This window comes from Phocoena sinus, chromosome 19, assembly GCF_008692025.1.
Source record: "Phocoena sinus isolate mPhoSin1 chromosome 19, mPhoSin1.pri, whole genome shotgun sequence".
Taxonomy (NCBI): Eukaryota; Metazoa; Chordata; class Mammalia; order Artiodactyla; family Phocoenidae; genus Phocoena; species Phocoena sinus.
The window spans coordinates 34,230,278-34,254,653 of record NC_045781.1 but is presented as its reverse complement, the minus strand read 5'-3'; positions in this window follow the sequence as shown (position 1 = coordinate 34,254,653).

Genomic DNA, 24,376 nt, shown 5'->3' with positions numbered 1-24,376 from the left:
GGTACGCGGGCCTCTCACTGTTGTGGCCTCTCCCGTTGCGGAGCACAGGCTCCGGACACGCAGGCTCAGCGGCCATGGCTCACGGGCCCAGCCGCTCCGCGGCACGTGGGATCTTCCCGGACCGGGGCACGAACCTGTGTCCCCTGCATCGGCAGGCGGCCTCTCAGCCACTGCGCCACCAGGGAACCCCAGTAACTATCTTTACGTGTTGAGAGAATAGGAGGTAATTCATTTCAAAGGAATGGAAATAAACCTAGAATGGGTAAGAAATTCATAGATGGTTGTACTTCTAGTAAGAATAGCAGCTGAATGTCAGGTCTAACAATGTCAACTACAAGTATGAGCTTTAGAGAAGTGGCTAAGGGCAAAACTTTCCCAATCAATACAAAGCGGGGATTATCAGGCCCCTTTAAGCAAATCTCAGAAGATAGGGTATAGGTTTTCAATCTTAAAGTGGTTTAATGATCGCCTGGAGTGCTCCTTAAAGACTTCCTAATTCTAAATCTTTTGGGGGTTGAAGTCTGGGAATGTGCCTTTTAACAAGCCAGGAACATAATTTGGCTGTCTTTTCTTTGAGAGTCCAAGCCCTGGAGAGAGAATTATAGTTTCCTTCCATTGTTTGAGACAAATTTGCTCAATGAAAGTCAACTTCCAGATGGTGAGCTGGCCTACTAAGAGAAATCAAGGTTAATTTTCTACAAAGCTCTTAAAATAGGAAAAAGAAACAGGGAAGTAGGGATTTCTAACATGTTAAACCAAGAGAGAAATTGCATATTAAAATGGAACATTCATCCTTTCACTCAACAAGTACTAACTTTAGGCAGAGATTGTGCTACGTATTTGGTTTACAATAGGGATTTCATGGAAACTGCCACCAAAGGGATAACAGAAAAGAGTCAGTATCTGTAAACTGGGAGGAGAGCTCTAATAAATGGTACAGAAGTGTGTCTTGGGATCTGAGGGCTGCAGGAAAGTAACACCACCAAGACATCATCTTGGATATATATACTGTGGAGTTCCCCAGAATCTGTGTGCTCTCTGGTGAAGACAGATGCTCCATTACCATTCAGGTAAGCCCTGGCCATTAGAATAGTGATGCTATTACTGGCCATATAAGATTCTTTAAGTAGCACAGTATAAAGCAGGCTTTGAGAAACGTGAGATCTGGTTTTGCATCCCAGCCTGTAATAGTTGTGCAACCTTGTTCAATTTACTTTATTTCTCTGAGTTGCAGTTTTCTTCTTTGTATAATATGGGTAATAACATTATTTATCATCTAGAGTTTTGTAATGATCAAATAAGTACACATTTATTATCTCATTTAATCAGTTCTTCAAAGTATTTCGAAGAGCACTTTGAAATTAAACAGAAAATAGGGCCAAGAATAAACCCAATTTGCTTTTCCCTCTGTATTAACCTCTTAAGTTGCCTAATTTAATCTCACAGTCTTAAATAACATTACTATTCTGGTGACTCCTTTGAGCTTTAGACTAAATATTAAACCTCCTATATGCAATCTCATCATGGGTACTTAATAACTATCTTTTAAGTGCTATATCCCCACAAACTAATATATTCAAACCCAGACTTTTTTTTTTTTTTTTGCGGTACGCGGGCCTCTCACTGTTGTGGCCTCTCCCGTTGCAGAGCACAGGCTTTGGACGCGCAGGCTCAGCGGCCATGGCTCACGGGCCCAGCCGCTCCGCGGCATGTGGGATCTTCCTGGACCGGGGCATGAACCCGCGTCCCCTCATCGGCAGGCGGACTCCCAACCACTGCGCCACCAGGGAAGCCCCCAAACCCAGACTTTTAAATTTTATTACTTCACATTGCTCATCTCTGAATTATTAGTGTCTCAGAAAATAGGACCATAATTCTGGCAGAATAAATTTAATCTTGATTCCTCTCCTAATCTCATACTATATCCAGTCCCTCTGCAATTCCTGTTAGTTCAGCTTTAAAATGTATTCCAGATATCACCACTTTGCCCTGACTCTGTGTCCCATCCAACCTACCATCATCTCCCACCTGGTCCACTGACACAGCTGCCCAATTAATGTCCCTGTTTCAGCTCTTGACACTAGATACAATTTCTCCCTGTGTTCACAACCAGAGTTATTATTTCATAAAATTCAGTCACGTCACCATCCTACTCAAAACCTTCCAATGCTTTCATATTCCAATTAAAATAAAATCCATTTCATTTATGCTAACCTACATTTCCAATATGATCTACCCCCTGCCCACTTCTCTGACTTTACCATGCTGCCCACATTTCTAAGAACCCAATGTTTCTTGCTACTTTTCCAACAGGACAGGCCCGAAAGTGTTCATTTCCACCAGAATTCCTTCCCACATGCTGCTGTCTCTGCTTTGATCCTTCATATCATTCATGTCTCTTTCCACATGCTCCATTCATAAAGACAGACTATATTCCACTGACTACACTACAGAAAATATTTTCCATCTGTTACATTTTATTCCTTTACCCTACTACATTTTTTATTACACTTACCATTGTAATTAGCTAAATTTCTATTCTTGAAATTCATGTGCCTTCTGTTTTTCTCATTATAAGCTCAAGAATACAAAAACAATGTCTGCTTGGCTTCTCTTCTGTCGTCAGAACTTATAAATGCTCTAGCATGTACATAGTAGGCACTTTAAATAATGTTGAATATAAGACATGAAAGTGTCAGACACAAAAAAATGTACTCAGTAGATGGTAATCCAAAAAGCAACAGATAAAATTTATAGCTTCTTCTCCAACTCCTTCACCGTGGCTATATTAAACTACTTCTTGTTTTCCAAAAGCACGGTGACTTTTTGAGTCTCCTTGTCTTTGAATGAGCTGTTCCCTCAGCTCAAACTATGGAAGAGAATTACAGGCTGTGTTCAAGATTCAGAGGAAATATTTCCTCCTCTGGATATCTTTCCCTCAACTCTTTTCCTTCTATTCCATTAGATAAGGTCTTTTCACAGCATCATGAACATACATGTCTTCTTTAAAGCCCTTCTTGTCTTTTTTAAAAAAATGTCTGTTCTAATAAACTATGAGCCTGTAATGGACAGGATTAAACATTTTTCATTGTATTCAAATAGGACTTCTGGTCACGTCACCTCCTAACTGGATGACTCCAGGCAATTCTTTAACTAAACCCTGTATTTATAACACACTTTCCACATTTATAACACAAAGAATATAATTGTAAATGTATCATGTGATTAATTGAGAAACGTAGATTGAGGAATGCAGTAAAGTACCCACTGGGTATGCTATGCAAGGCATTAAGTGTTCTCTAAATGTTAGCTGTTATTATTATACATTCCCAAAGTTAGCATGGCACCTTGTGTACCACAGATGCTCAGTAAAGGATTACTGAAGTTAAAGAAGAATTGTACCCAACGGAGTTAAATAGGCAAGGAAGACTTTATATGAGTCTATTGCAAAAGAGGAGAGAGAATGCATTCAACTTTCCTGAAACAAAATGCAGAGAAAAATTTAAGCTCTGGGGTAAGCTAGTGGAAAAGTATTTATGATCATTAGTAGAATGGTTGGTCCATGTGATTAGGCCAACTGTGTTTGCTAATAGGTACATATGGTGCATATGGAAGTTAGGCACCCACCCTCCCACAGAGACAGGGAGTCAGAGGCTGTATCTTCCTTGATGATTACATTTCAAGGGAGGTCTCCCAGATCCTTGAGAAAGACATTCCTGCGTTTTAAAACTGGCAAGAGGCTGAGAGAAGGAATAGAGAAAGAATTTACAATAGAAATTAAAAGTAATTTATAAAGTAAATGCCCTAAGAAAAGGGATGACAGGGCATATAGTCAGGAAGGAACCTGTCCAAAATTTAATCAAGCTGAGGGGACATTTAAGACAATCTTGGACACAATAAAGATCCTGATCTCCGGTCTTAATGTAAAGCAATATAATCTAATACTGCTAATTGCTGCATTGTTATAGTGATATGTACCAAATACTATCCGTAGGTAGTCATTAGTGATGTTAACCAAATATGTCTAGCTCTCTGCTTATGGACACATAGCAGGATGAAACTTCCTGTTCCCCTAAGGAGTGAATGAACCCAAGTGAATTGTTTTGGACAATGCATTGTGGAAAGAAGTGATATATTCCCCTGCTGGACTGAAGGTTTTAATTGTCTGTGTGTTAGCCCCCACTATGGCAACCTGTGACATTTGAAGGGGAGCTGCTTAGTCAGCTTGACTTCTAGAGTGGGAAGTTAGGAAGCTGAGTCAAGCCAATCCACACTGGACTGCAGAATGAGAAAAAGAAACTTTTGTTTTCAGAAGCAGCTAATACTGAAGCATTGTATATAGTTTAAGCATGACCTAGACATCTCTTCCCCTCTGTAAGCATTTTAACTGACTTCAGTCAGAAAAACACAACAGACAAATACCATCCTCAAAGTTCCAAAATCCTCCACCAAAACAAAGTAAGAACACACATACAGGCCCCAAATCACACACAAAAAAGTTGTGTGTGCAAGGGATATGAGCTTGAAATATTAGTCTCTCTTCTATTATTTAAAGACATTTCTTTTTCCTTGTTCATTTTTGATAGAAATATGAGCCATCAATTTTCTTTTATTTCAAGATCCTATAGATTTTCTACAAATCTACCACAATGAAAACATTTCATTATTACAAATTCCATAGGGAGCTCTCTCTCTCATACACTCCTCAATTTCATTACATAATTAAAATGGGGAAGTTGCCTTGGGGAAATAATAAAGTATGCTAGGATATACCTGTCTTAAGTAAATACGTAGAAGGTATATTTTTACTAAATATTTTAAGATTACTTTAGCTTCTTTTAAAAAATATACCTAATGACCTGACATGGACAATTACCAAAACTTGAGCATTCTTCCCCCTTTGAATGATAATTATATTTTAATTAAAATGCCAAAGTGATCGAAAGGTGAAGAATAAGCTATTTACTGTGTAGAGTCTAAACAATGAAATAAATGGGAGAAAGGACTTAAATTTTATGATGTTTTTCTAGTAACACTGAAAAAGTGATATTGAGAGCAATTATTTTTTTTCCAAAATGCAGTACTACATAAATAGAAGCAAATTAAATCTACCACTCAGCAAATTTCATTTGCCATGGGGAGATTAATATGAAAAGGGCCTCTGAATTTTTATCAGAGCAGAAAACTTAATAGGCTATTTCAAAAATTCAGCTCTGGCTGGCTTGAGGATAGATAATGGAATTTTGCAGCTTAAGTCTTGAGGTCACTATTTCAAAACGCCCCAGGTTGGCAGTAACTAAAAAGCATTACTATCTGATGGCACTGCCGTGCCTATGTGAAATGAATTACTGGTTTCACTCTGATGGTTACCAGATAGGGATCTAATACCATCTGAACAAATGGAGCTAATTGGCCCAATTGCTGGTATTTCAAGGAGGCATCCAACAATTGAAAATGGAATTACATTCTCACTCTGTACTTGGTTGCTTTCCCATGATGGGAAAGACAGGTGTGAAGTTTACCTGGGCTTATCTTGGGTTTTGATGTAAATAAATCGAAGAGTAGTTCTGGCAGCTCATGCTTTCACCCTGCAGGGTCCTGGAGATCTGGGTATTAAGTTGGGGATAATGTGTCTTGCCCCGTTTGCCTGGAAGGAAGTTTGTGCAAATGAAGAGGGATGTTTTAAGGTCTTGTCCTCCATGGATAAAGGACTTGCTCTAGGCTAGAGGAATTCAGGGAAGGTTGATATGGCTGCCTATGCCTATTACCCAGTTTGCACAAAACTAGTCTTAGCGTTTCAGATTGGTATAGTGGGAGGGAGGAATTAGAGTTACTGAGATGTGTAAATCAGGGACAAACACTAACCCTTATACTGTCTCAAGGATAGACAGTGGATAGACGTGAGAGCACTGACCCAAAGACAAATGGCCTGGATTCAAATACTGGTTCCACCCAATTGCTGGTGTGTTGTGTATGCTCCCTAAGCCTCAATTTCTCACCCTTATATGGCTGTTGTGTGATTTAAAAACTTAATGAACATATGAAATGAGTCTGGCAAAGAGTAAACATAATTACACTGGTTATAACATTTTTATTGTAACAAATTAGTAGTTATTGTTATTTTTAACACCTGTTTTTCAAAAACTACATCCTAGGGCTTCCCTGGTGGCGCAGTGGGTGAGAGTCCGCCTGCCGATGCAGGGGACGTGGGTTCGTGCCACGGTCCGGGAAGATCCCACATGCCGCGGAGCAGCTGGGCCCTTGAGCCATGGCCACTGAGCCTGTGCTCTGCAACGGGAGAGGCCACAACAGTGAGAGGCCTGCATACCGCAAAAAAAAACAAAACAACAACAAAAAAACGACCTCCTAGTTTGGTATGAGGATCAACAAACAAAAAGAAACATGGCATCTATAAAGTTCCACACAAATTCAAGGTGTTAATAATAATAGTATCCAGTTTATTTTTGCATATTATCATGTGTTATTTCTTATTTTATTCCTGCAATTTCAGACGGTGGCATCAGGGACTAATTAACACTCTGGACATAGAGTAAAGCTGAAGCAAACAGTAAGAGGAATAAAGAGGGGGCTTGTGGAAAATCTTTGTGAAATATAAGAACTATCATTGCCTCAAGCAGATTCCCTCGTGCTCTGGGTTAGCAGGACTGCCAGGTCACTGAGCATTCTTTGTACATGATGTTTATTGGAGCCAGTAGGTATTGAATTATTTCATCAAGCAGTCCTGTAACTTTGCAGCTCCCTGGTGGGTCTTCTAATCTCAGATTACGTTCACCCATCGAGCCATGATTGCTGGAAGCATTATTACTATTTCTCATTATACTATCTCCTATCTCCTGTGTCCGCTTTTATCCCTTTGTTAAAATTATTCCACTGAGAATATTTTTTTTAACTCAAATTGAATTTCCTTTCTGACTCCCTACCTTGATGTCTTAAGAGTTCCAGTTTCCTAAAGATCCCTTAAAAATTCTAAGGGAAAACAAAATATGTGAATTCAGTAAGTTTTTTTTTCCTTGGGAAAATAACATTAATGTTTCCATCCATTCCATATGTATTAATCAAAGTTCTCGACCATGTCCTGAAGATGCTATGTGTGAGTGCACACACACAGACACACATACAGACACATATTTAGTGTGGTACAGAACATGTAGCCAACTCAATGAATTCTATTTTTTTTTTTTGATGGCTGTTTTTTTTAATTTAAGTATAGTTAATTTACAATGCCGTGTTAGTTTCTGGTGTACAGCAAAGTGATGCAGTTACATATAAATTCTTTTTCATATTCTTTTCCATTACAGTTTATTACAAGATATTAAATATAGTTCCCTATGCTATTCAGGAGGACCTTGTGATTTATCTATTTTATATATAGTAGTGTGTATCTGCTATCCCAAACTCCTAGTTTATCCCTCCCCCACCCCCTTTCCCCTTTGGTAACCATAAGTTTGTTTTCTATGTCCATGAGTCTGTTTCTGTTTGGTAAATGAATTTAGTTGTGTCATATTTTAGATTCCACATGTAAGTGATATCATATAGTATTTGTCTTTTTCTGACATACTTAGTATGATAATCTTTGTATGATAATGTCATCCACGTTGCTGCAAATGACAAAATTTCATAATTTTTTATAGTAGCATTCCATTGAGTGTGTGTATATATGTATGTGTGTGTATATATATATACATACACAAACACATATATATACATACCATACACACACAGACCGTATTTTTTTACACACATATACATTCTTTTTTTTACATATTTATTAGAGTATAATTGCTTTTAAATGGTGTGTTAGTTTCTGCTTTATAACAAAGTGAATCAGTTATACATATACATATGTTCCCATATCACTTCCTTCTTCCGTCTCGCTCCCTCCCACCCTCCCTATCCCAACCCTCCAGGCAGTCACAAAGCACCGAGCTGATATCCCTGTGCTATGCGGCTGCTTCCCACTAGCTATCTACCTTACGTTTGGTAGTGTATATATGTCCATGCCTCTCTCTCGCTTTGTCACAGCTTACCCTTCCCCCTCCCCATATCCTCAAGTCCATTCTCTAGAAGGTCTGTGTCTTTATTCCTGTCTTACCCCTAGGTTCTTCATGACATTTTTTTTTCTTAAACTCCATATATATGTGTTAGCATACTGTATTTGTCTCTTTCTTTCTGACTTACTTCACTCTGTATGACAGACTCTAGGTCTATCCACCTCATTACAAATAGCTCAATTTTGTTTCTTTTTATGGCTGAGTAATATTCCATTGTATATATGTGCCACATCTTCTTTATCCATTCATCCGATGATGGACACTTAGGTTGTTTCCATCTCTGGGCTATTGTAAATAGAGCTGCAATGAACATTTTGGTACCTGACACTTTTTGAATTATGGTTTTCTCAGGGTATATGCCCAGTAGTGGGATTGCTGGGTCATATGGTCATTCTATTTGTAGTTTTTAAGGAACCTCCATACTGTCCTCCATAGTGGCTGTACCAATTCACATTCCCACCAGCAGTGCAAGAGTGTTCCCTTTTCTCCACACCCTCTCCAGCATTTATTGTTTCTACATTTTTTGATGATGGCCATTCTGAACGGTGTGAGATGATATCTCATTGTAGTTTTGATTTGCATTTCTCTAATGATTAATAATGTTGAACATTCTTTCATGTGTTTGTTGGCAGTCTGTATATCTTCTTTGGAGAAATATCTGTTTAGGTCTTGTGCCCATTTTTGGATTGGGTTGTTTGTTTGTTATTGAGCTGCATGAGCTGCTTATAAATCCTGGAGATTAATCCTTTGTCAGTTGCTTCATTTGAAAATATTTTCCTCCATTCTGAGGGTTGTCTTTTGGTCTTGTTTATGGTTTCCTTTGCTGTGCAAAAGCTTTTAAGTTGCATTAGGTCCCATTTGTTTAGTTTTGTTTTTATTTCCATTTCTCTAGGAGGTGGGTCAAAAAGGATCTTGCTGTGATTTATGTCACAGAGTGTTCTGCCTATGTTTTCGTCTAAGAGTTTGATAGTGTCTGGCCTTATATTTAGGATTTTAATCCATTTTGAGCTTATTTTTGTGTATGGTGATAGGGAGTGATCTAATCTCATACTTTTACATGTACCTGTCCAGTTTTCTCAGCACCACTTATTGAAGAGGCTGTCCTTTCTCCACTGTACATTCCTGCCTCCTTAATCAAAGATAAGGTGACCATATGTGCGTGAGTTTATCTCTGGGCTTTCTATACTGTTCCATTGATCTATCTTTCTGTTTCTGTGCCAATACCATACTGTCTTGATTACTGTAGCTTTCTAGCATAGTCTGAAGACTTGGAGCCTGATTCCTCCAGCTCCGTTTTTTGTTCTCAAGATTGCTTTTGCTATTTGGGGTCTTTTGTGTTTCCATACAAATTGTGAAACTTCTTTGTTCTAGTTCTGTGAAAAATGCCAGTGGTAGTTTGATAGGGATTGCATTGAATCTGCAGATTGCTTTGGGTAGTAGAGTCATTTTCACAACGTTGATTCTTCCAATCCAAGAACATGGTATATCTTTCCATCTATGTGTATCATCTTTTTTGTGTGTGTGTGGTACGCGGGCCTCTCACTGCTGTGGCCTCTCCCGTTGTGGAGCACAGGCTCTGGACGCGCAGGCTCAGCGGCCATGGCTCACAGGCCTAGACGCTCCATGGCATGTGGGATCCTCCCGGACCGGGGCACGAACCCATGTCCCCTGTATCGGCAAGCGGACTCTCAACCACTGCGCCACCAGGGAAGCCCTATTTGTATCATCTTTAATTTCTTTCATCAGCGTCATAATTTTCTGCATACAGGTCTTTTGTCTCTTTAGGTAGGTTTATTCCTAGGTATTTTATTCTTTTTGTTGCAGTGGTAAATGGGAGTGTTTTCTTGATATCACTTTCAGATTTTTCATCATTAGTGTATAGGAATGCCAGAGATTTCTGTGCATTAATTTTGTATCCTGCTACTTTACCAAATTCATTGATTAGCCCTAGTAGTTTTCTGGTAGCATCTTTAGGATTCTCTATGTATAGTATCATGTCATCTGCAAACAGTGACAGCTTAACTTCTTCTTTTCCGATTTGGATTCCTTTTATTTCCTTTTCTTCTCTGATTGCTGTGGCTAAACTTCCAAAACTATGTTGAATAAGAGTGGTGAGAGTGGGCAACCTTGTCTTTTTCCTGATCTTAGTGGAAATGCTTTCAGTTTTTCACCATTGAGGATGATGTTGGCAGTGGGTTTGTCATATATGGCCTTTATTATGTTGAGGTCAGTTCCCTCTATGCCCACTTTCTGGAGCATTTTTATCATAAATGGGTGTTGAATTTTGTCAAAAGCTTTTTCTGCATCTATTGAGATGATCATATGGTTTTTCTCCTTCAATTTGTTAGTATGGTGTATCACATTGATTGATTTGCATATATTGCAGAATCCTTGCATTCTTGGAATAAACCCCACTTGATCATGGTGTATGATGCTTTTAATGTGCTGTTGGATTCTGTTTGCTAGTATTTTGTTGAGGATTTTTGCATCTATGTTCATTAGTGACATTGGCCTGTTTTTTCTTTCTTTGTGACATCCTTGTCTGGTTTTGGTATCAAGGTGATGGTGGCCTCGTAGAATGAATTTGGGAGTCTTCCTCCCTCTGCTATATTTTGGAAGAGTTTGAGAAGGATAGGTGTTAGCTCTTCTCTAAATGTTTGATAGAATTCGCCTGTGAAGCCATCTGGTCCTGGGCTTTTGTTTGTTGGAAGATTTTTAATCATAGTTTCAATTTCAGTGCTTGTGATTGGTCTGTTCATATTATCTGTTTCTTCCTGATTCAGTCTTGGCAGGTTGTGCATTTCTAAGAATTTGTCCATTTCTTCCAGGTTGTCCATTTTATTGGCGTAGAGTTGCTTGTAGTAAACTCTTATGATCTTTTGTATTTCTGCAGTGTCAGTTGTTACTTCTCCTTTTTCATTTCAATTGTATTGATTTGAGTCTTCTCCCTTTTTTCTTGATGAGTCTGAATAATGGTTTATCAATTTTGTTTATCTTCTCAAAGAACCAGCTTTTAGATTTATTGATCTTTGCTATCATTTCCTTCATTTCTTTTTCATTTATTTCTGATCTGATCTTTATAATTTCTTTCCTTCTGCTAACTTTGGGGTTTTTTGGTTCTTCTTTCTCTAATTGCTTTATGTGCAAGTTAGGTTGTTTATTCAAGATGTTTCCTGTTTCTTGAGGTGGCCTTGTATTGCTATAAACTTCCCTCTTAGAACTGCTTGTGCTGCATCCCATAGGTTTTGGGTCATCACGTCTCCATTGTCATTTGTTTCTAGGTATTTCTTTATTACCTCTTTTATTTCTTCAGTGATCACTTCATTATTAAGTAGTGTATTGTTTAGCCTCCATGTGTTTGTATTTTTTACAGATCTTTTCCTGTAATTGATATCTAGTCTCATAGCATTGTGGTTGGAAAAGATACCTGATACAATTTTAATTTTCTTAAATTTAACAAGGCTTGATTTGTACCCAAGATATGATCTATCCTGGAGAATGTTCCATGAGCACTTGAGAAAAATGTGTATTCTGTTGTTTTTGGATGGAATGTCCTATAAATATCAATTAAGTCCATCTTGTTTAATGTATCATTTAAAGCTTGCGTTTCCTTATTTATTTTCATTTTGGTTGATCTATTTGTGAAAGTGGGATGTTAAAGTCCCCTTCTATGAATGTGTTACTGTCGATTTCCCCTTTTATGGCTGTTAGTATTTGCCTTATGTATTGAGGTGCTCCTATGTTGGGTGCATAAATATTTACAATTGTTATATCTTGTTCTTGGATCGATCCCTTGATCATTATGTAGTGTCCTTCTTTGTCGCTTCTAGTAGTCTTTATTTTAAAGTCTATTTTGTATGATATGAGAATTGCTACTCCAGCTTTCTTTTGGTTTCCATTTTCATGAAGTATCTTTTTCCATCCTCTTACTTTCAGTCTGTATGTGTCTGTAGGTCTGAAGTGGGTCTCTTGTAGACAGCATATACAGGTCTTGTTTTTGTATCCATTCAGCCAATCTGTGTCTTTTGGTGGGAGAATTTAGTCCATTTACATTTAAGGTAATTATCGATATGTATGTTCCTATTCCATTTTCTAAATTGTTTTGGGTTCATTATTGTAGGTCTTTTCCTTCTCTTGTGTTTCTTGCCTCAAGAAGTTCCTTTAGCATTTTTTGTAAAGCTTGTTTGGTGGTGCTGAACTCTCTCAGCTTTTGCTTGTCTGTAAAGGTTTTAATTTCTCCATCAAATCTGAATGAGATCCTTGCTGGGTAGTGTAATCTTGGTTGCAGGTTTTTCTCCTTCATCACTTGAAATATGTCCTGCCAGTCCCTTCTGGCTTGCAGAGTTTCTGCTGAAAGATCAGCTGTTAACCTTATGGGGATTCCCTTGTGTGTTATTTGTTGTTTTTCCCTTGCTGCTTTTAATGTTTTCTTTGTATTTAATTTTTGACAGTTTGATTAATATTTGTCTTGGCGTGTTTCTCCTTGGATTTATCCTGTATGGGACTCTCTGTGCTTCCTGGACTTGATTAACTATTTCCTTTCCCATATTAGGGAAGTTTTCAACTATAATCTCTTCAAATATTTTCTCAGTCCCTTTCTTTTCCTCTTCTTCTTCTGGAACTCCTATAATTCTAATGTTTGTGCTTTTAATGTTGTCCCAGTGGTCTCTGAGATTGTCCTCAGTTCTTTTCATTATTTTTTCTTTATTCTGCTCTGCAGTAGTTATTTCCACTATTTTATCTTCCAGGTCACTTATCCGTTCTTGTGCCTCAGTTATTCTGCTATTGATCCCATCTAGAGTATTTTTCATTTCATTTATTGTGTTGTTCATCGTTTTTTGTTTCATCTTTAGTTCTTCTAGTTCCTTGTTAAATATTTCTTGCATTTTGTCTATTCTGTTTCCAAGATTTTGGATCATCTTTACTATCATTATTCTGAATTCTTTTTCAGGTAGACTATTTCCTCTTCATTTGTTAGGTCTGGTGGGTTTCTTTCTTGCTCCTTCATCTGCTGTGTGTTTTTCTGTTTTCTCATTTTGCTTATCTTACTGTGTTTGGGGTCTCCTTTTTGCAGGCTACAGGTTCGTAGTTCCCACTGTTTTTGGTGTCTGTCTCCAGTGACTAAGGTTGGTTCAGTGGGTTGTGTAGGCTTCCTGGTGGAGGGGACTAGCGCCTGTGTTCTGGTGGATGAGGCTGGATCTTGTCTTTCTGGCGGGCAGGTCCACGTCTGATGGTGTGTTTTTGGGTGTCTGTGGCCTTATTATGATTTTAGGCAGCCTCTCTGCTAATGGGTGGGGTTGTGTTCCTGTTTTGCTAGTTGTTTGGCATAGGGTGTCCATCACTGTAGCTTGCTTGTCGTTGAGTGAAGCTGGGTGCTGGCGTTGAGATGGAGATATCTGGGAGATTTTCGCCATTTGATATTATGTGGAGCTGGGAGGTCTCTTGTTGACCAGTGTCCTGAAGTTGGCTCTCCCACCTCAGAGGCACAGCAGTGACTCCTGGCTGCAGCACTGAGAGCCTTTCATGCACACGGCTCAGAATAAAAGGGAGAAGAAGTAGAAAGAAGGAATTGGTAGAAGAAGAAAGAAAGAAAGAAAGAAGAAAAGAAGGAAAGAAAGAAAGAAAGGGAGGGAGGGAGGGATGGAGGGAGGGAGGAAGGAGGGAAGGAAGGAAAAAAGAAAGAAGATAAAGTAAAATAAAGTAAAATATAATAAAGTTATTGAAATAAATAATTATTAAGAAAAAAACTAAAGAAAAATAAAATAAAAAATGGACGGATAGAACCCTAGGACAAGTGGTGGAAGCAAAGCTATACAGACAAAATCTCATACAGAAACATACACATACACCCTCACAAAAAGAGGAATAGGGGAAAAAATCATAAATCTTGCTCTGAAAGTCCACCTCATCCATTTGGGATGATTCGTTGTCTATAAGAGGGAAGGAAGGAAAGAAAGAAGAAAGTAAGACGATAAAGTAAAATAAAATAAAGTTATTAAAATAAAAAATAGTTATTAAAAAAATTAAAACAAATAAAAATGGACGGATAGAACCCTAGGACAAATGGTGGAAGCAAAGCTATACAAAGTCTCACACAGAAGCATACATGTACACACTCACAAAAAGGGGAAAAGGGGAAAAACTCATAAATCTTGCTCTCAAAGTCCACCTCCTCAATTTGGGATGATTCATTGTCTATTCATGTATTCCACAGATGCAGGTACATCAAGTTTATTGTGGAGCTTTAATCTGCTGCTTCTGAGGCTACTGGGAGAGATTTCTCTGTTTCTTCTTTGTTCTCACAGCTCCCAGGGGCTCAGCTTTGGATTTGGCCCCACCTCTGTGTGTAGGTCGCCAGAGGGCGTCTGTTCTTCACTCAGACAGGACGGGGTTAAAGGAGCTGCTGATTCGGGGGCTCTGGCTCCTGGAGTGCGGGGTGAGCCTTTGGCGGCAGAGGCCGGCATGACGTTGCACCAGCCTGAGGCACGCCATGCATTCTCCCAGGGAAGTTGTCCCTGGATCCCGGGACCCTGGCAGTGGCGGGCTGCACAGGCTCCCCAGAAGGGGGGGGTGTGGATAGTGACCTGTGCTCGCACACAGGCTTCTTGGCGGCGGCAGCACCAGCCTTAGCGTCTCATGCCCATCTCTGGGGTCTGTGATTTTAGCCGCAGCTCGCGCCCGTCTCTGGAGCTCCTTTAAGCAGCGCTCTTAATCCCCTCTCCTCGTGCTTCAGGAAACAAAGAGGGAAGAAAACGTCTCTTGCCTCTTCGGCAGCTCCAGACCTTTTCCCGGACTCCCTCCCAGCTAGCCGAGGTGCACTAACCCCTTCAGGCTGTGTTCACACAGCCAACCCCAGTCCTCTCCCTGCGCTCCAACCAGAAGCCCCGAGCCTCAGCTCCCAGCCCCGCCTGCTCCAGCGGGTGAGCAGACAAGCCTCTCGGGCTGGTGAGTGCCGGTCAGCACCAATCCTCTGTGTGGGAATCTCCCCGCTTTGCCCTCCGCACCCCTGTGGCTTCGCTCTCCTTCGCAGCTCTGAAGCTCCCCGCCCTCCACCACCCACAGTCTCCGCCCACGAAGGGGCTTCCTAGTGTGTGGAAACCTTTCCTCCTTCACAGCTCCCTCCCACTGCTGCAGGTCCTGTCCCTATTCTTTCGTCTCTGTTTTTTCTTTTTTCTTTTGCCCTACCCAGGTACGTGGGGAGTTTCTTGCCTTTTGGGAGGTCTGAGTTCTTCTGCTAGCGTTTGGTAGGTGTTCTGTAGGAGTTGTTCCAAGTGTAGATGTATTTCTGGTGTATCTGTGGGGAGGAAGGTGATCTCTGCATCTTACTCTTCTGCCATCTTCCCCTCGTCCCTACATTCTTTTTTTATATTCTTTTCCATTATGGTTTATCCCAGGAGATTGGATATAGTTCCCTGTACTATGCAGTACGACCTTGTTGTTTATCCATCCTAAATATAATAGTTGGCATCTACTAACCCCAAACTCCCAGTCCATCCCTCATCCTCCCCTCTTGGCAACCGCAAGTCTGTTCTCTATCTGTGAGTCTCTCTTTGTTTTGTAGATAGGTTCATTTGTGCCATATCTTAGAATCCACATATAAGTGATATCATATGGTATTTGTCTTTCTCTTTCTGGCTTACTTCACTTAGTATGATAATCTCTTGTTGCATCCATGTTGCTGCAAATGGCATTATTTTGTTCTTTTTCATGGCTGAGTAGTATTGCATCGTATATATGTACCACATCTTTTTTATCTGTTTATCTGTTGATGGACATTTAGGTGTTTCCATGTCTTGGCTATTGTGAATGGTGCTGCTGTGAACATAGGGGTGCATGTATCTTTTTGAATTATAGTTTTGTCTGGGTATACACCCAGGAGTGGGATTGCTGGATCATATGGTAACTCTATTTTTAGTTTTTTAAGGAACCTCCATACTGTTTTACATAGTACTGCACCAATTTACAGTACCACCAGCAGTGTAGGAGTGTTCACTTTCCTCCACAACCTCTCCAGTGTTTGTAATTTGTAGATTTTTAATGATGGCCATGCTGACCTGTGTGAGGTGCTACCTCACTGTAGTTTTGATTTGCATTTCCCTAATAACTAGCAATGTTGAGCACTTTTTCATGTGCCTACTGGCCATCTGTATATCTTCTTTGTAGAGATGTCTATTAAGGTCTTTTGCCCATTTTTCAATTGGGTTGTTCATTTTTTGTTGTTGAGTTGTATGAGCTGTTTGTATATTTTGGAGATTAAATCCTTGTCAGTGCATTGTTTGCACATATTTTCTCCCAGTCCATAGGTTGTCCTTTTGCTTATGATTTCCTTTGCTGCGGAAAAGTTGGAAGTTTGATTAGGTCCCATGAGTTTATTTTTGGTTTTATTTCTATTGCCTTGGGAGAGGAACCTAAGAAAACATTGCTCCAGTTTACGTCAGAATGATTTGCCTATGCTCTCTTCCAGGAGTTTCATGGCGTCATGTCTTATGTGTAAGTCTTTAAGCCATTTTGAGTTTATTTTTGTGCATAGTGTAGGGTGTGTTCTAACTTCACTGATTTGCATACAGCTGTCCAGCTTTCCCAGCATCACTTGCTGAAGAAACTTTTTCCCCATTTTATATTCTTGCCTCCTTTTTCGAAGATTAATTGACCATAGGTGTGTGGGTTTATTTCTGGGCTCTCTATTCTGTTCCATTGATCAATATGTCTGTTTTTGTACCAATACCATGCTGTTTTGATTGCTGTAGCTTTGTAGTATTGTGTGAAGTCTGGGAGGTTTTGCTTCCTGCTTTTTTTTTTTTTTTCCTCAGCATTGATTTGGCAATTCTGGGTCTTTTATAGTTCCATGTAAAATTTTGGATTATTAGTTCTAGTTCTGTGAAAAATGTCATGGGTAATTTGATAGGGATTGTATTAAATCTGTAGATTGCTTTGGGCAGTACTGCCATTTTAACAATATTCTGTCAATCCAAGAGCATGGGATATCTTTCCAGTTCTTTGAATCCTCTTTAATTTCCTTTATTAATGTTTTACAGTTCTCAGCATTTAAGGTCTTCACCTCCTTGGTCAGGTTTACTCCTAGGTATTTTTTTTTTTTGGTGGTAGTATTTTATTTATTCATTTATTTAATTTTTATTGGAGTATAGTTGATTTAAGATGTTGTGTTAGTTGCTGCTGTACAGCAAAGTGAATCAGTTATACATATACATATATCCACACTTTTCCAGATTCTATTCCCATAAGGTAATTACAGAGTATTGAGTAGAGTTCCCTGTGGTATACAGTAGGTTCTTATTAGTTATCTATTTTATACATAGTAGTGTGTATATGTCAGTCCCAATCTCCCAAGTTATCCTGTCCCCCTGACCATAGGTTTGTTTTCTACACCTATGTTTCTATTTCTGTTTTGTAAATAGGTTCATTTGTACCATTTTTTTAGATGCCACATACAAGCGATATCATATGATATGTGACTTTCTCTGTCTGACTTACTTCAATCAGTATGACAATCTCTAGGTCCATCCATGTTGCTGCAAATGACATTCTTTTGTTCTTTTTTAGGGCTGAGTAATATTGCATTGTATATATGTACCACATCTTCTTTATCCATTCCTCCATAGATGGACATTTAGGTTGCTTCCCTGTCCTGGCTATTGTAAATAGTGGTGCAATGAACATTGGGGTGTATGTATCATTTCAAATTATGGTTTTCTCTGGATATATGTCCAGGTGTGGGATTGCTGAATGATATGGTAGCTCTATTTTTAGTTTTTAAAGGAACCTCCATACTGTCCTCCATAGTGGCTGTACCAGTTTACATTCAGCAGTGTAGGAGGGTCCCCTTTTCTCCACACCCTCTCTAGCATTTATTGTTTGAAGACTTGTGGAGGATGTCCATTCCAACTGGTGTGAGGTGATATTTCATTTTAGTTTTGATTTGCATTTCTCTAATAATTAGCAATGTTAATCATCTTTGCTTGTGCCTGTTGGTCATCTGTATGTCTTCTTTGGAGAAATGTCTATTTAGGTCTTCTGCCCATTTTTTGATTGGGTTGTTTGTTTGTTTTGATATTGAGCTGCATGAGCTGTTTGTAGATTTTGGAAATTAATCCTTTGTTGGTTGCATCGTTTGCAAACATTCTCTCCCATTCTGTGGGTTGTGTTTTTGTTTTCTTTATGGTTTCCTTTGCTGTGCAAAAGCTTCTGAGTTTAATTAGGTCCCATTTGTTTTTATTTTTATTTTCATTACTCTAGGAGACAGATTGAAAAAGATATTGCTGCAATATATGTCAAAGACTGTTTTTCCTATGTTTTCCTCTAAGGGTTTTATAGTATCTGGTCTTATATTTAGGTCTTTAGTCCATTGTAAGTTTATTTTTGGATATGGTGTAAGGGAATGTTCTGATTTCATTCTTTTACATGTAGCTGTCCAGTTTTCCCAGCACCACTTACTGAGGAGATTGTGTTTTCTCCATTGTGTATCTTTGCCTCCTTTGTCAAAGATAAAGTAACCTTAAGTGTGTGGGTTTCTCTCTGGTCTTTCTATCCTGTTCTATTCATCTATATTTCTGTTTTCATGCCAGTACCATACTGTTTTGATTACTGTAGCTTTGTAGTATAGTCTGAAGTCAGGGAACCTGATTCCTCCAGCTCCATTTTTGTTTTTCAAGATTGCTTTTGCTATTTGGGGTCTTTTGTGTTTCCATACAAATTGTGAAATTTTTTGTTCTAGTTCTGTGAAAAATGCCATTGGTAATTTGATAGGAATTGCACTGAATCCATAGATTGCTTTCGGTAGTACAGTCATTTTCACGATATTGATTCTTCCAATCCAAGGACATGGTATATTTTTCCATCTATTTTTTGTCATTTTTATTTCTTCTAACAGTATTTTACAGTTTTCTGAGTACAGGTCTTTTGCCTCCTTAGGTAGGTTTATTCCTAGGTATTATATTCTTTTTGATGCAGTGGTAAATGGGATTGTTTCCTTAATTTCTCTTTCTGATCTTTTGTTGTTAGTGTATAGGAATGCAGAGGGATTTCTGTGTATTAATTTTGTATCCTGCAATTTTACCAAATTCATTGATGAGCTCTAGTAGTTTTCTGGTAGCATCTTCAGAGTTTTCTATGTGTAGTATCATGTCATCTGCAAACAGTGACAGTTTTATTTATTCTTTTCCAATTTGGATTCCTTTTATTTCTTCTCTGATTGCCATGGCTAGGACTTCCAAAACTATGTTGAATAAAAGTGGAGAGAGTGGATATCCTTGTCTTAGTCCTGATCTTAGGGGAAATGTTTAGTTTTTCACCATTGAGAATGAGGTTTGCTGTGGATTTGTTGTATATTATGTTGAGGCCTTTATTATGTTGAGGTAGGTTCCCTCTATGACCACTGGCTTGAGAGTTTTTATCATAAATGGGTATTGAATTTTGTCAAAAGCTTTTTCTGCATCTATTGAGATGATCATATGGTTTTTATTCTTCAGTTTGTTGATGTGGTGTGTCACATTGGTTGATTCACGTATGTTGAAGAATCTTTGCTTCCCTGGGATAAATCCCACTTGATCATGGTGTATGACCCTTTTAATGTGTTGTTGGATTCAGTTTACTAGTATTTTACTGAGGATTTTTGTGTCTATATTCATCAGTGATACTGGTCTGTACTTTTCCTTTTTTGTGATATTTTTGTCTGGTTTTGGTATCAGGGTGATGGTGGCCACATAGGATGAGCTTGCGAGTGTTTCTTTCTCCACGACATTTTGGAATAGTTTGAGAAGGATAGGTGTTAACTCTTCTCTAGATGTTTGATAGAATTTGCCTGTGACACCATTTGTTCCTGGACTTTTGTTTGTTGGAAGTTTTTAAATCAGTTTCAATTTCATACTTGTGATTGGTCTGTTCATATTTTCTATTTCTTCATAGGTCTTGGAACGTGGTACCTTTCTAAGAATTTGCCCATTTCTTCTAGGTTGTGCATTTTATTGGCATATAGTTGCTTGTAGTAGTCTTTTATGATCCTTTATATTTCTGTGGTGTTAGTTTAACTTCTCCTTTTTCATTTCTAATTTTATTGATTTGAGTCCTCTCCCTTTTACTTCTTGATGAGTCTGGCTATAGATTTAGCAATTTTGTGTATCTTTTCAAAGAACCAGCTTTTAGTTTCATTGATCTTTGCTATTTTCTTTGTCTCTATTTCATTTATTTCTGCCCTGATCTTTTTTTTTTTGAGGTACACAGGCCTCTCACTGTTGCGGCCTCTCCCATTGCAGAGCACAGGCTCCGGATGCGCAGGCTCAGGGGCCATGGCTCATGGGCCCAGATGCTCTGCGGCATGTGGGATCCTCCCAGACTGGGGCACGAACCCATGTCCCCTGCATCGGCAGGCGGACTCTCAACCACTGCGCCACCAGGAAAGCCCTGCTTCAATATTTTTGATTTCTTACCTTCCACTAACTTTAGGTTTCGTTTGTTTTTCTTTCTCTAGTTGCTTTAGATGTAAGTTTAGGTTGTTTATTTCAGATTTTTCTTGTTTCCTGAACTGAGATTGTGTTGTTATAAACTTTCCTCTTAGAACTGCTTTTGCTGCATCCCATAGGTTTTGGATTGTCATATTTTCATTGCCACTTGTCTCTAGGTACTTTTCAATTTCCTCTTTGATTTCTTCAGTGATCCATTGCTTGTTTAGTAACATATTGTTTAGTCTTTAGTAACATATTGTTTGTGTTTTTTTTACACTTTTTTTTCCTATAGTTGATTTCTAATCTCATAGTGTTGTGGTTGGAAAAGATGCTTGGTATGAGTTCAGTTGTCTTACACTTACTGAGGCTTGATTTGTGGCCCAGGATGTGAGCTATCCTGGAGAATGTCCATGTGCACTTGAGAAGAAAGTATATTCTGCTGCTTTTGGATGGAATGTCCTACAGATATCAATTAAGTCTTTCTGGTCTAATGTGTTATTTAAGGCTTGTGTTTCCTTATTAATTTTCTGTCTGGATGATCTGTCCATTGGTGTAAGTAGGGTGTTAAAGTCCCCCACTATTATTGTGTTACTGTCAATTTCCCATTTTATGGCTGTTAGTATTTGCCCTATATATTGAGGTGCTCCTATGTTGGGTACATATATATTTACAATTGTTATATCATCTCCTTGGATTGATCATTAGGTGTGTCCTTCTTTGTCTCTTGTAACAGCTTTTATTTTAAAGCCTATTTTTTCTTTTATGAGAATTGCTACTCCAGCTTTCTTCTGATTTCCATTTGCATGGAATACTTTTTCCACCCCCTCACTTTCAGTCTGTTTATGTCCCTAGGTCTGAAGTAGGCCTCTTGTAGACTGCATATATATCTGTCTTGTTTTTGTATCTGTTCAGCCAGTCTCTATCTTTTGGTTGGCATATTTAATCCATTTACATTTAAGGAAATTATTTATATGTGTATTCCTATTGCCATTTTCTTAATTGTTTGGGGTTTATTTTTGTAGGTCTTCTTTCTTCCCTGCCTCTTTTGTTCTCTTTTCTGGTGGTTTGATGACCATCTTAATGTTGTTTTTGGGTTGCTTTTTCTTTTGTGTGTGTGTATCTGTTGTAATTTTTGGGTTTGCTGTTCCCATGAGGTTTTTTGTTTTGTTTTGTTTTTGCATTACGTGGGCCTCTCACTGTTGTGGCCTCTCCTGTTGTGGAGCACAGGCTCCGGATGCACAGGCTCAGCGGCCATGGCTCATGGGCCTAGCCGCTCCACAGCATGTGGGATCTTCCTGGACTGGGGCACGAACCCGTGTCCCCTGCATCGGCAGGCAGACTCTCAACCACTGTGCCACCAGGGAAGCCCTCCCATGAGGTTTTGAAATAGCAGTTTATATATGTACAAGGTTGTTTTAAGTTGCTGGTCTCTTTCCCTCCTAGAGCAAATCCTTTAGCATTTCTTGTAAAGCTGGTTTGGTGGTGCTGAATTCTCTTAGCTTTTGCTTGTCTGCAAAGATTTTATTTCTCTGTTGAATCTGAATGAGAGCCTTGCTGGGTAGAATATTTTTGGTTGTAGGTTCTTACCTTTCAGCACTTTAAATATATCATGCCACTCCCTTCTGGCTTACAGAGTTTCTGCTGAAAGATCAGCTGTTAACCTTATGGGGATTCCCTTGTATATTAGTTGTTGCTTTTCCCTTGCTGCTTTTAATAATTTTTCTTTGTCTTTAGTTTTTGTCAGTTTGATTAATATGTGTCTGGGCGTGTTCCTCTTTGGCTTCATCCTGTACGGGATCACTGGGGTGACTGCTTCCTTTCTCATGTTAGGGAAGTTTTCAGCTATAATATCTTCAGATATTTTCTTAGGCCCTTTCTCTTTCTCTTCTCCTGCTGGGACCCCTATAATGCAAATGTTAATGTGTTTTAATATTGTCCCAGAGGTCTCTGAGACTGTCCTCATTTCTTTTCATTCTTTTTTTTCTTTATCTTATTCTGTGACAGTGATTTCTACCACTTTGTCTTCCAGCTCACTTATTTGTTCTTCTGCCTTAGTTATTCTGCTATTATTTCCTTCTAGTGTATTTTTCATTGCAGTTATTGAATTGTTCATCTATGTTTATTTGTTTTTTAAATCTTCTAGCTCCATCTCCTTGTTAAACATTTCTTTTATCGTCTTGAGCTGTGCCTCCATTCTTTTTCTGAGATTTTGAATCATCTTTTTTTTTTGTGGTACATGGGCCTCTTACTGTTGTGGCCTCTCCCATTGCGGAGCACAGGCTCCGGACGCGCAGGCTCAGCGGACATGGCTCACAGCCCCAGCCACTCCACAGCATGTGGGATCCTCCCGGACCGGGGCACAAACCTGTGTCCCCTGCGTCGGCAGGCAGACTGTCAACCACTGCGCCACCAGGGAAGCCCTAGATCATGTTTAATATCATTACTCTGATTTCTTTTTCAGGTAGATTGCCTGTCTCCTCTTCATTTAGTTGTTCTTGTGGGTTTTTATCTTATTCCTTTGTTTGCAGCATATTTCTATGGTGTCTCATTTTGTCTGACTTTCTGTGTTTGTGGTCTTCTTTCCATAGGCTGCATGATCATAGTTTTTGTGCTTCTTGTGTCTGCCCCCTGTTGGTTGAGGTTATTCCAGGGGCTTGTGCAAGATTCCTGTTGAGAGGGAGGGATGCCTGTCCTCTGGTGGGTGGAACTGGGTCTTCTTCCTCTGATGGGCAGAGCCGTGTCAAGGGGTGTGTTTTGAGGTGGCTGTGAGCTCAGTATGACTTTAGGCAACCTGTCTTCTGATGGGTGGGGCTGTGTTCATATCTTGGTGGTTGTTTGGCCTAAGGCTTTCCAGTACTGGAGCCTCAGGCTGTTGGGTGGGGCCAGGCCTTGTTGCTGAAACATGGACATCCAGGAGAGCACACTCCCATCAATATTCCCTGGGGCTTCTGTTTCCAGTCTCCTTCCCCTCACATGAGCTACTGTCAACCTTCGCCTCCTCAGGATACCCTCCAGAGTTCCTAGGTAGGTGTAGGCCAAGTTGCTATGAAGGTACTAGTTTGTGCTGGGTCCCAGTGTATGTGAAACCTTGTGTGCACCCTCCAAGAGTGGAGTCTTTGTTTCTCCCAGCCTTGTGGAGCTCCTGCACTCAAGCCCTGCTAACCTACAAGGCTCAACGCTCTGGGAGTTCTTCCACCTGATGCCAGACTCTCAGACTGTCTTGGAGGGCTGTTTTATGTGGAAACATGCTTGTACAGCCCGTGTGGGTTTAATATCGATATTTTTTGGTGTGGGGGTTGTTTTTAGTATAGATGTGTGCCACCTCTTTCCTCAGTGTATGCTGGCCATTATCCCCTCTATAGGAGGTGTGACTGATGTGATCAGATCCTGCACTGGATATTGAGCAGGGCCACACTTTTGCTCTGTGGTTGTCACTGCCCTGTCAGAGGTGGGGTCTGCTGCCTAGTTGTTGGAGTAAAGGCCACCAGATCTGTTTCTTAGCTGTGTTGCTGATCTGTGTTGTGAGGTAGGTGGGATTGGAGCACTCCCACTGGGATGGAAGCCACTGACTATTCCTCCTCTGGAGCTGTTCACCTGTGGGTGTGCTCTGTTGTGTCACCTTTCACCCATTGTGGGAGCTCTCAGATTACACTGCTGTTGGCACTGCCCTAGGCCCCACCTTAACTGTGGGTATGCCGGCAGTTGGCCCTGGTGTCTCTCAGACATTGTTTTCACGAGGCCTCCAGCATAGATCCACTTAAATCAGGTCCCAGGACTGCAGTAAACATGGATATGAACCCACTGTGGGTGCTATGGCGAAAGCTCAGACTCTGGCCTCGCCCACCC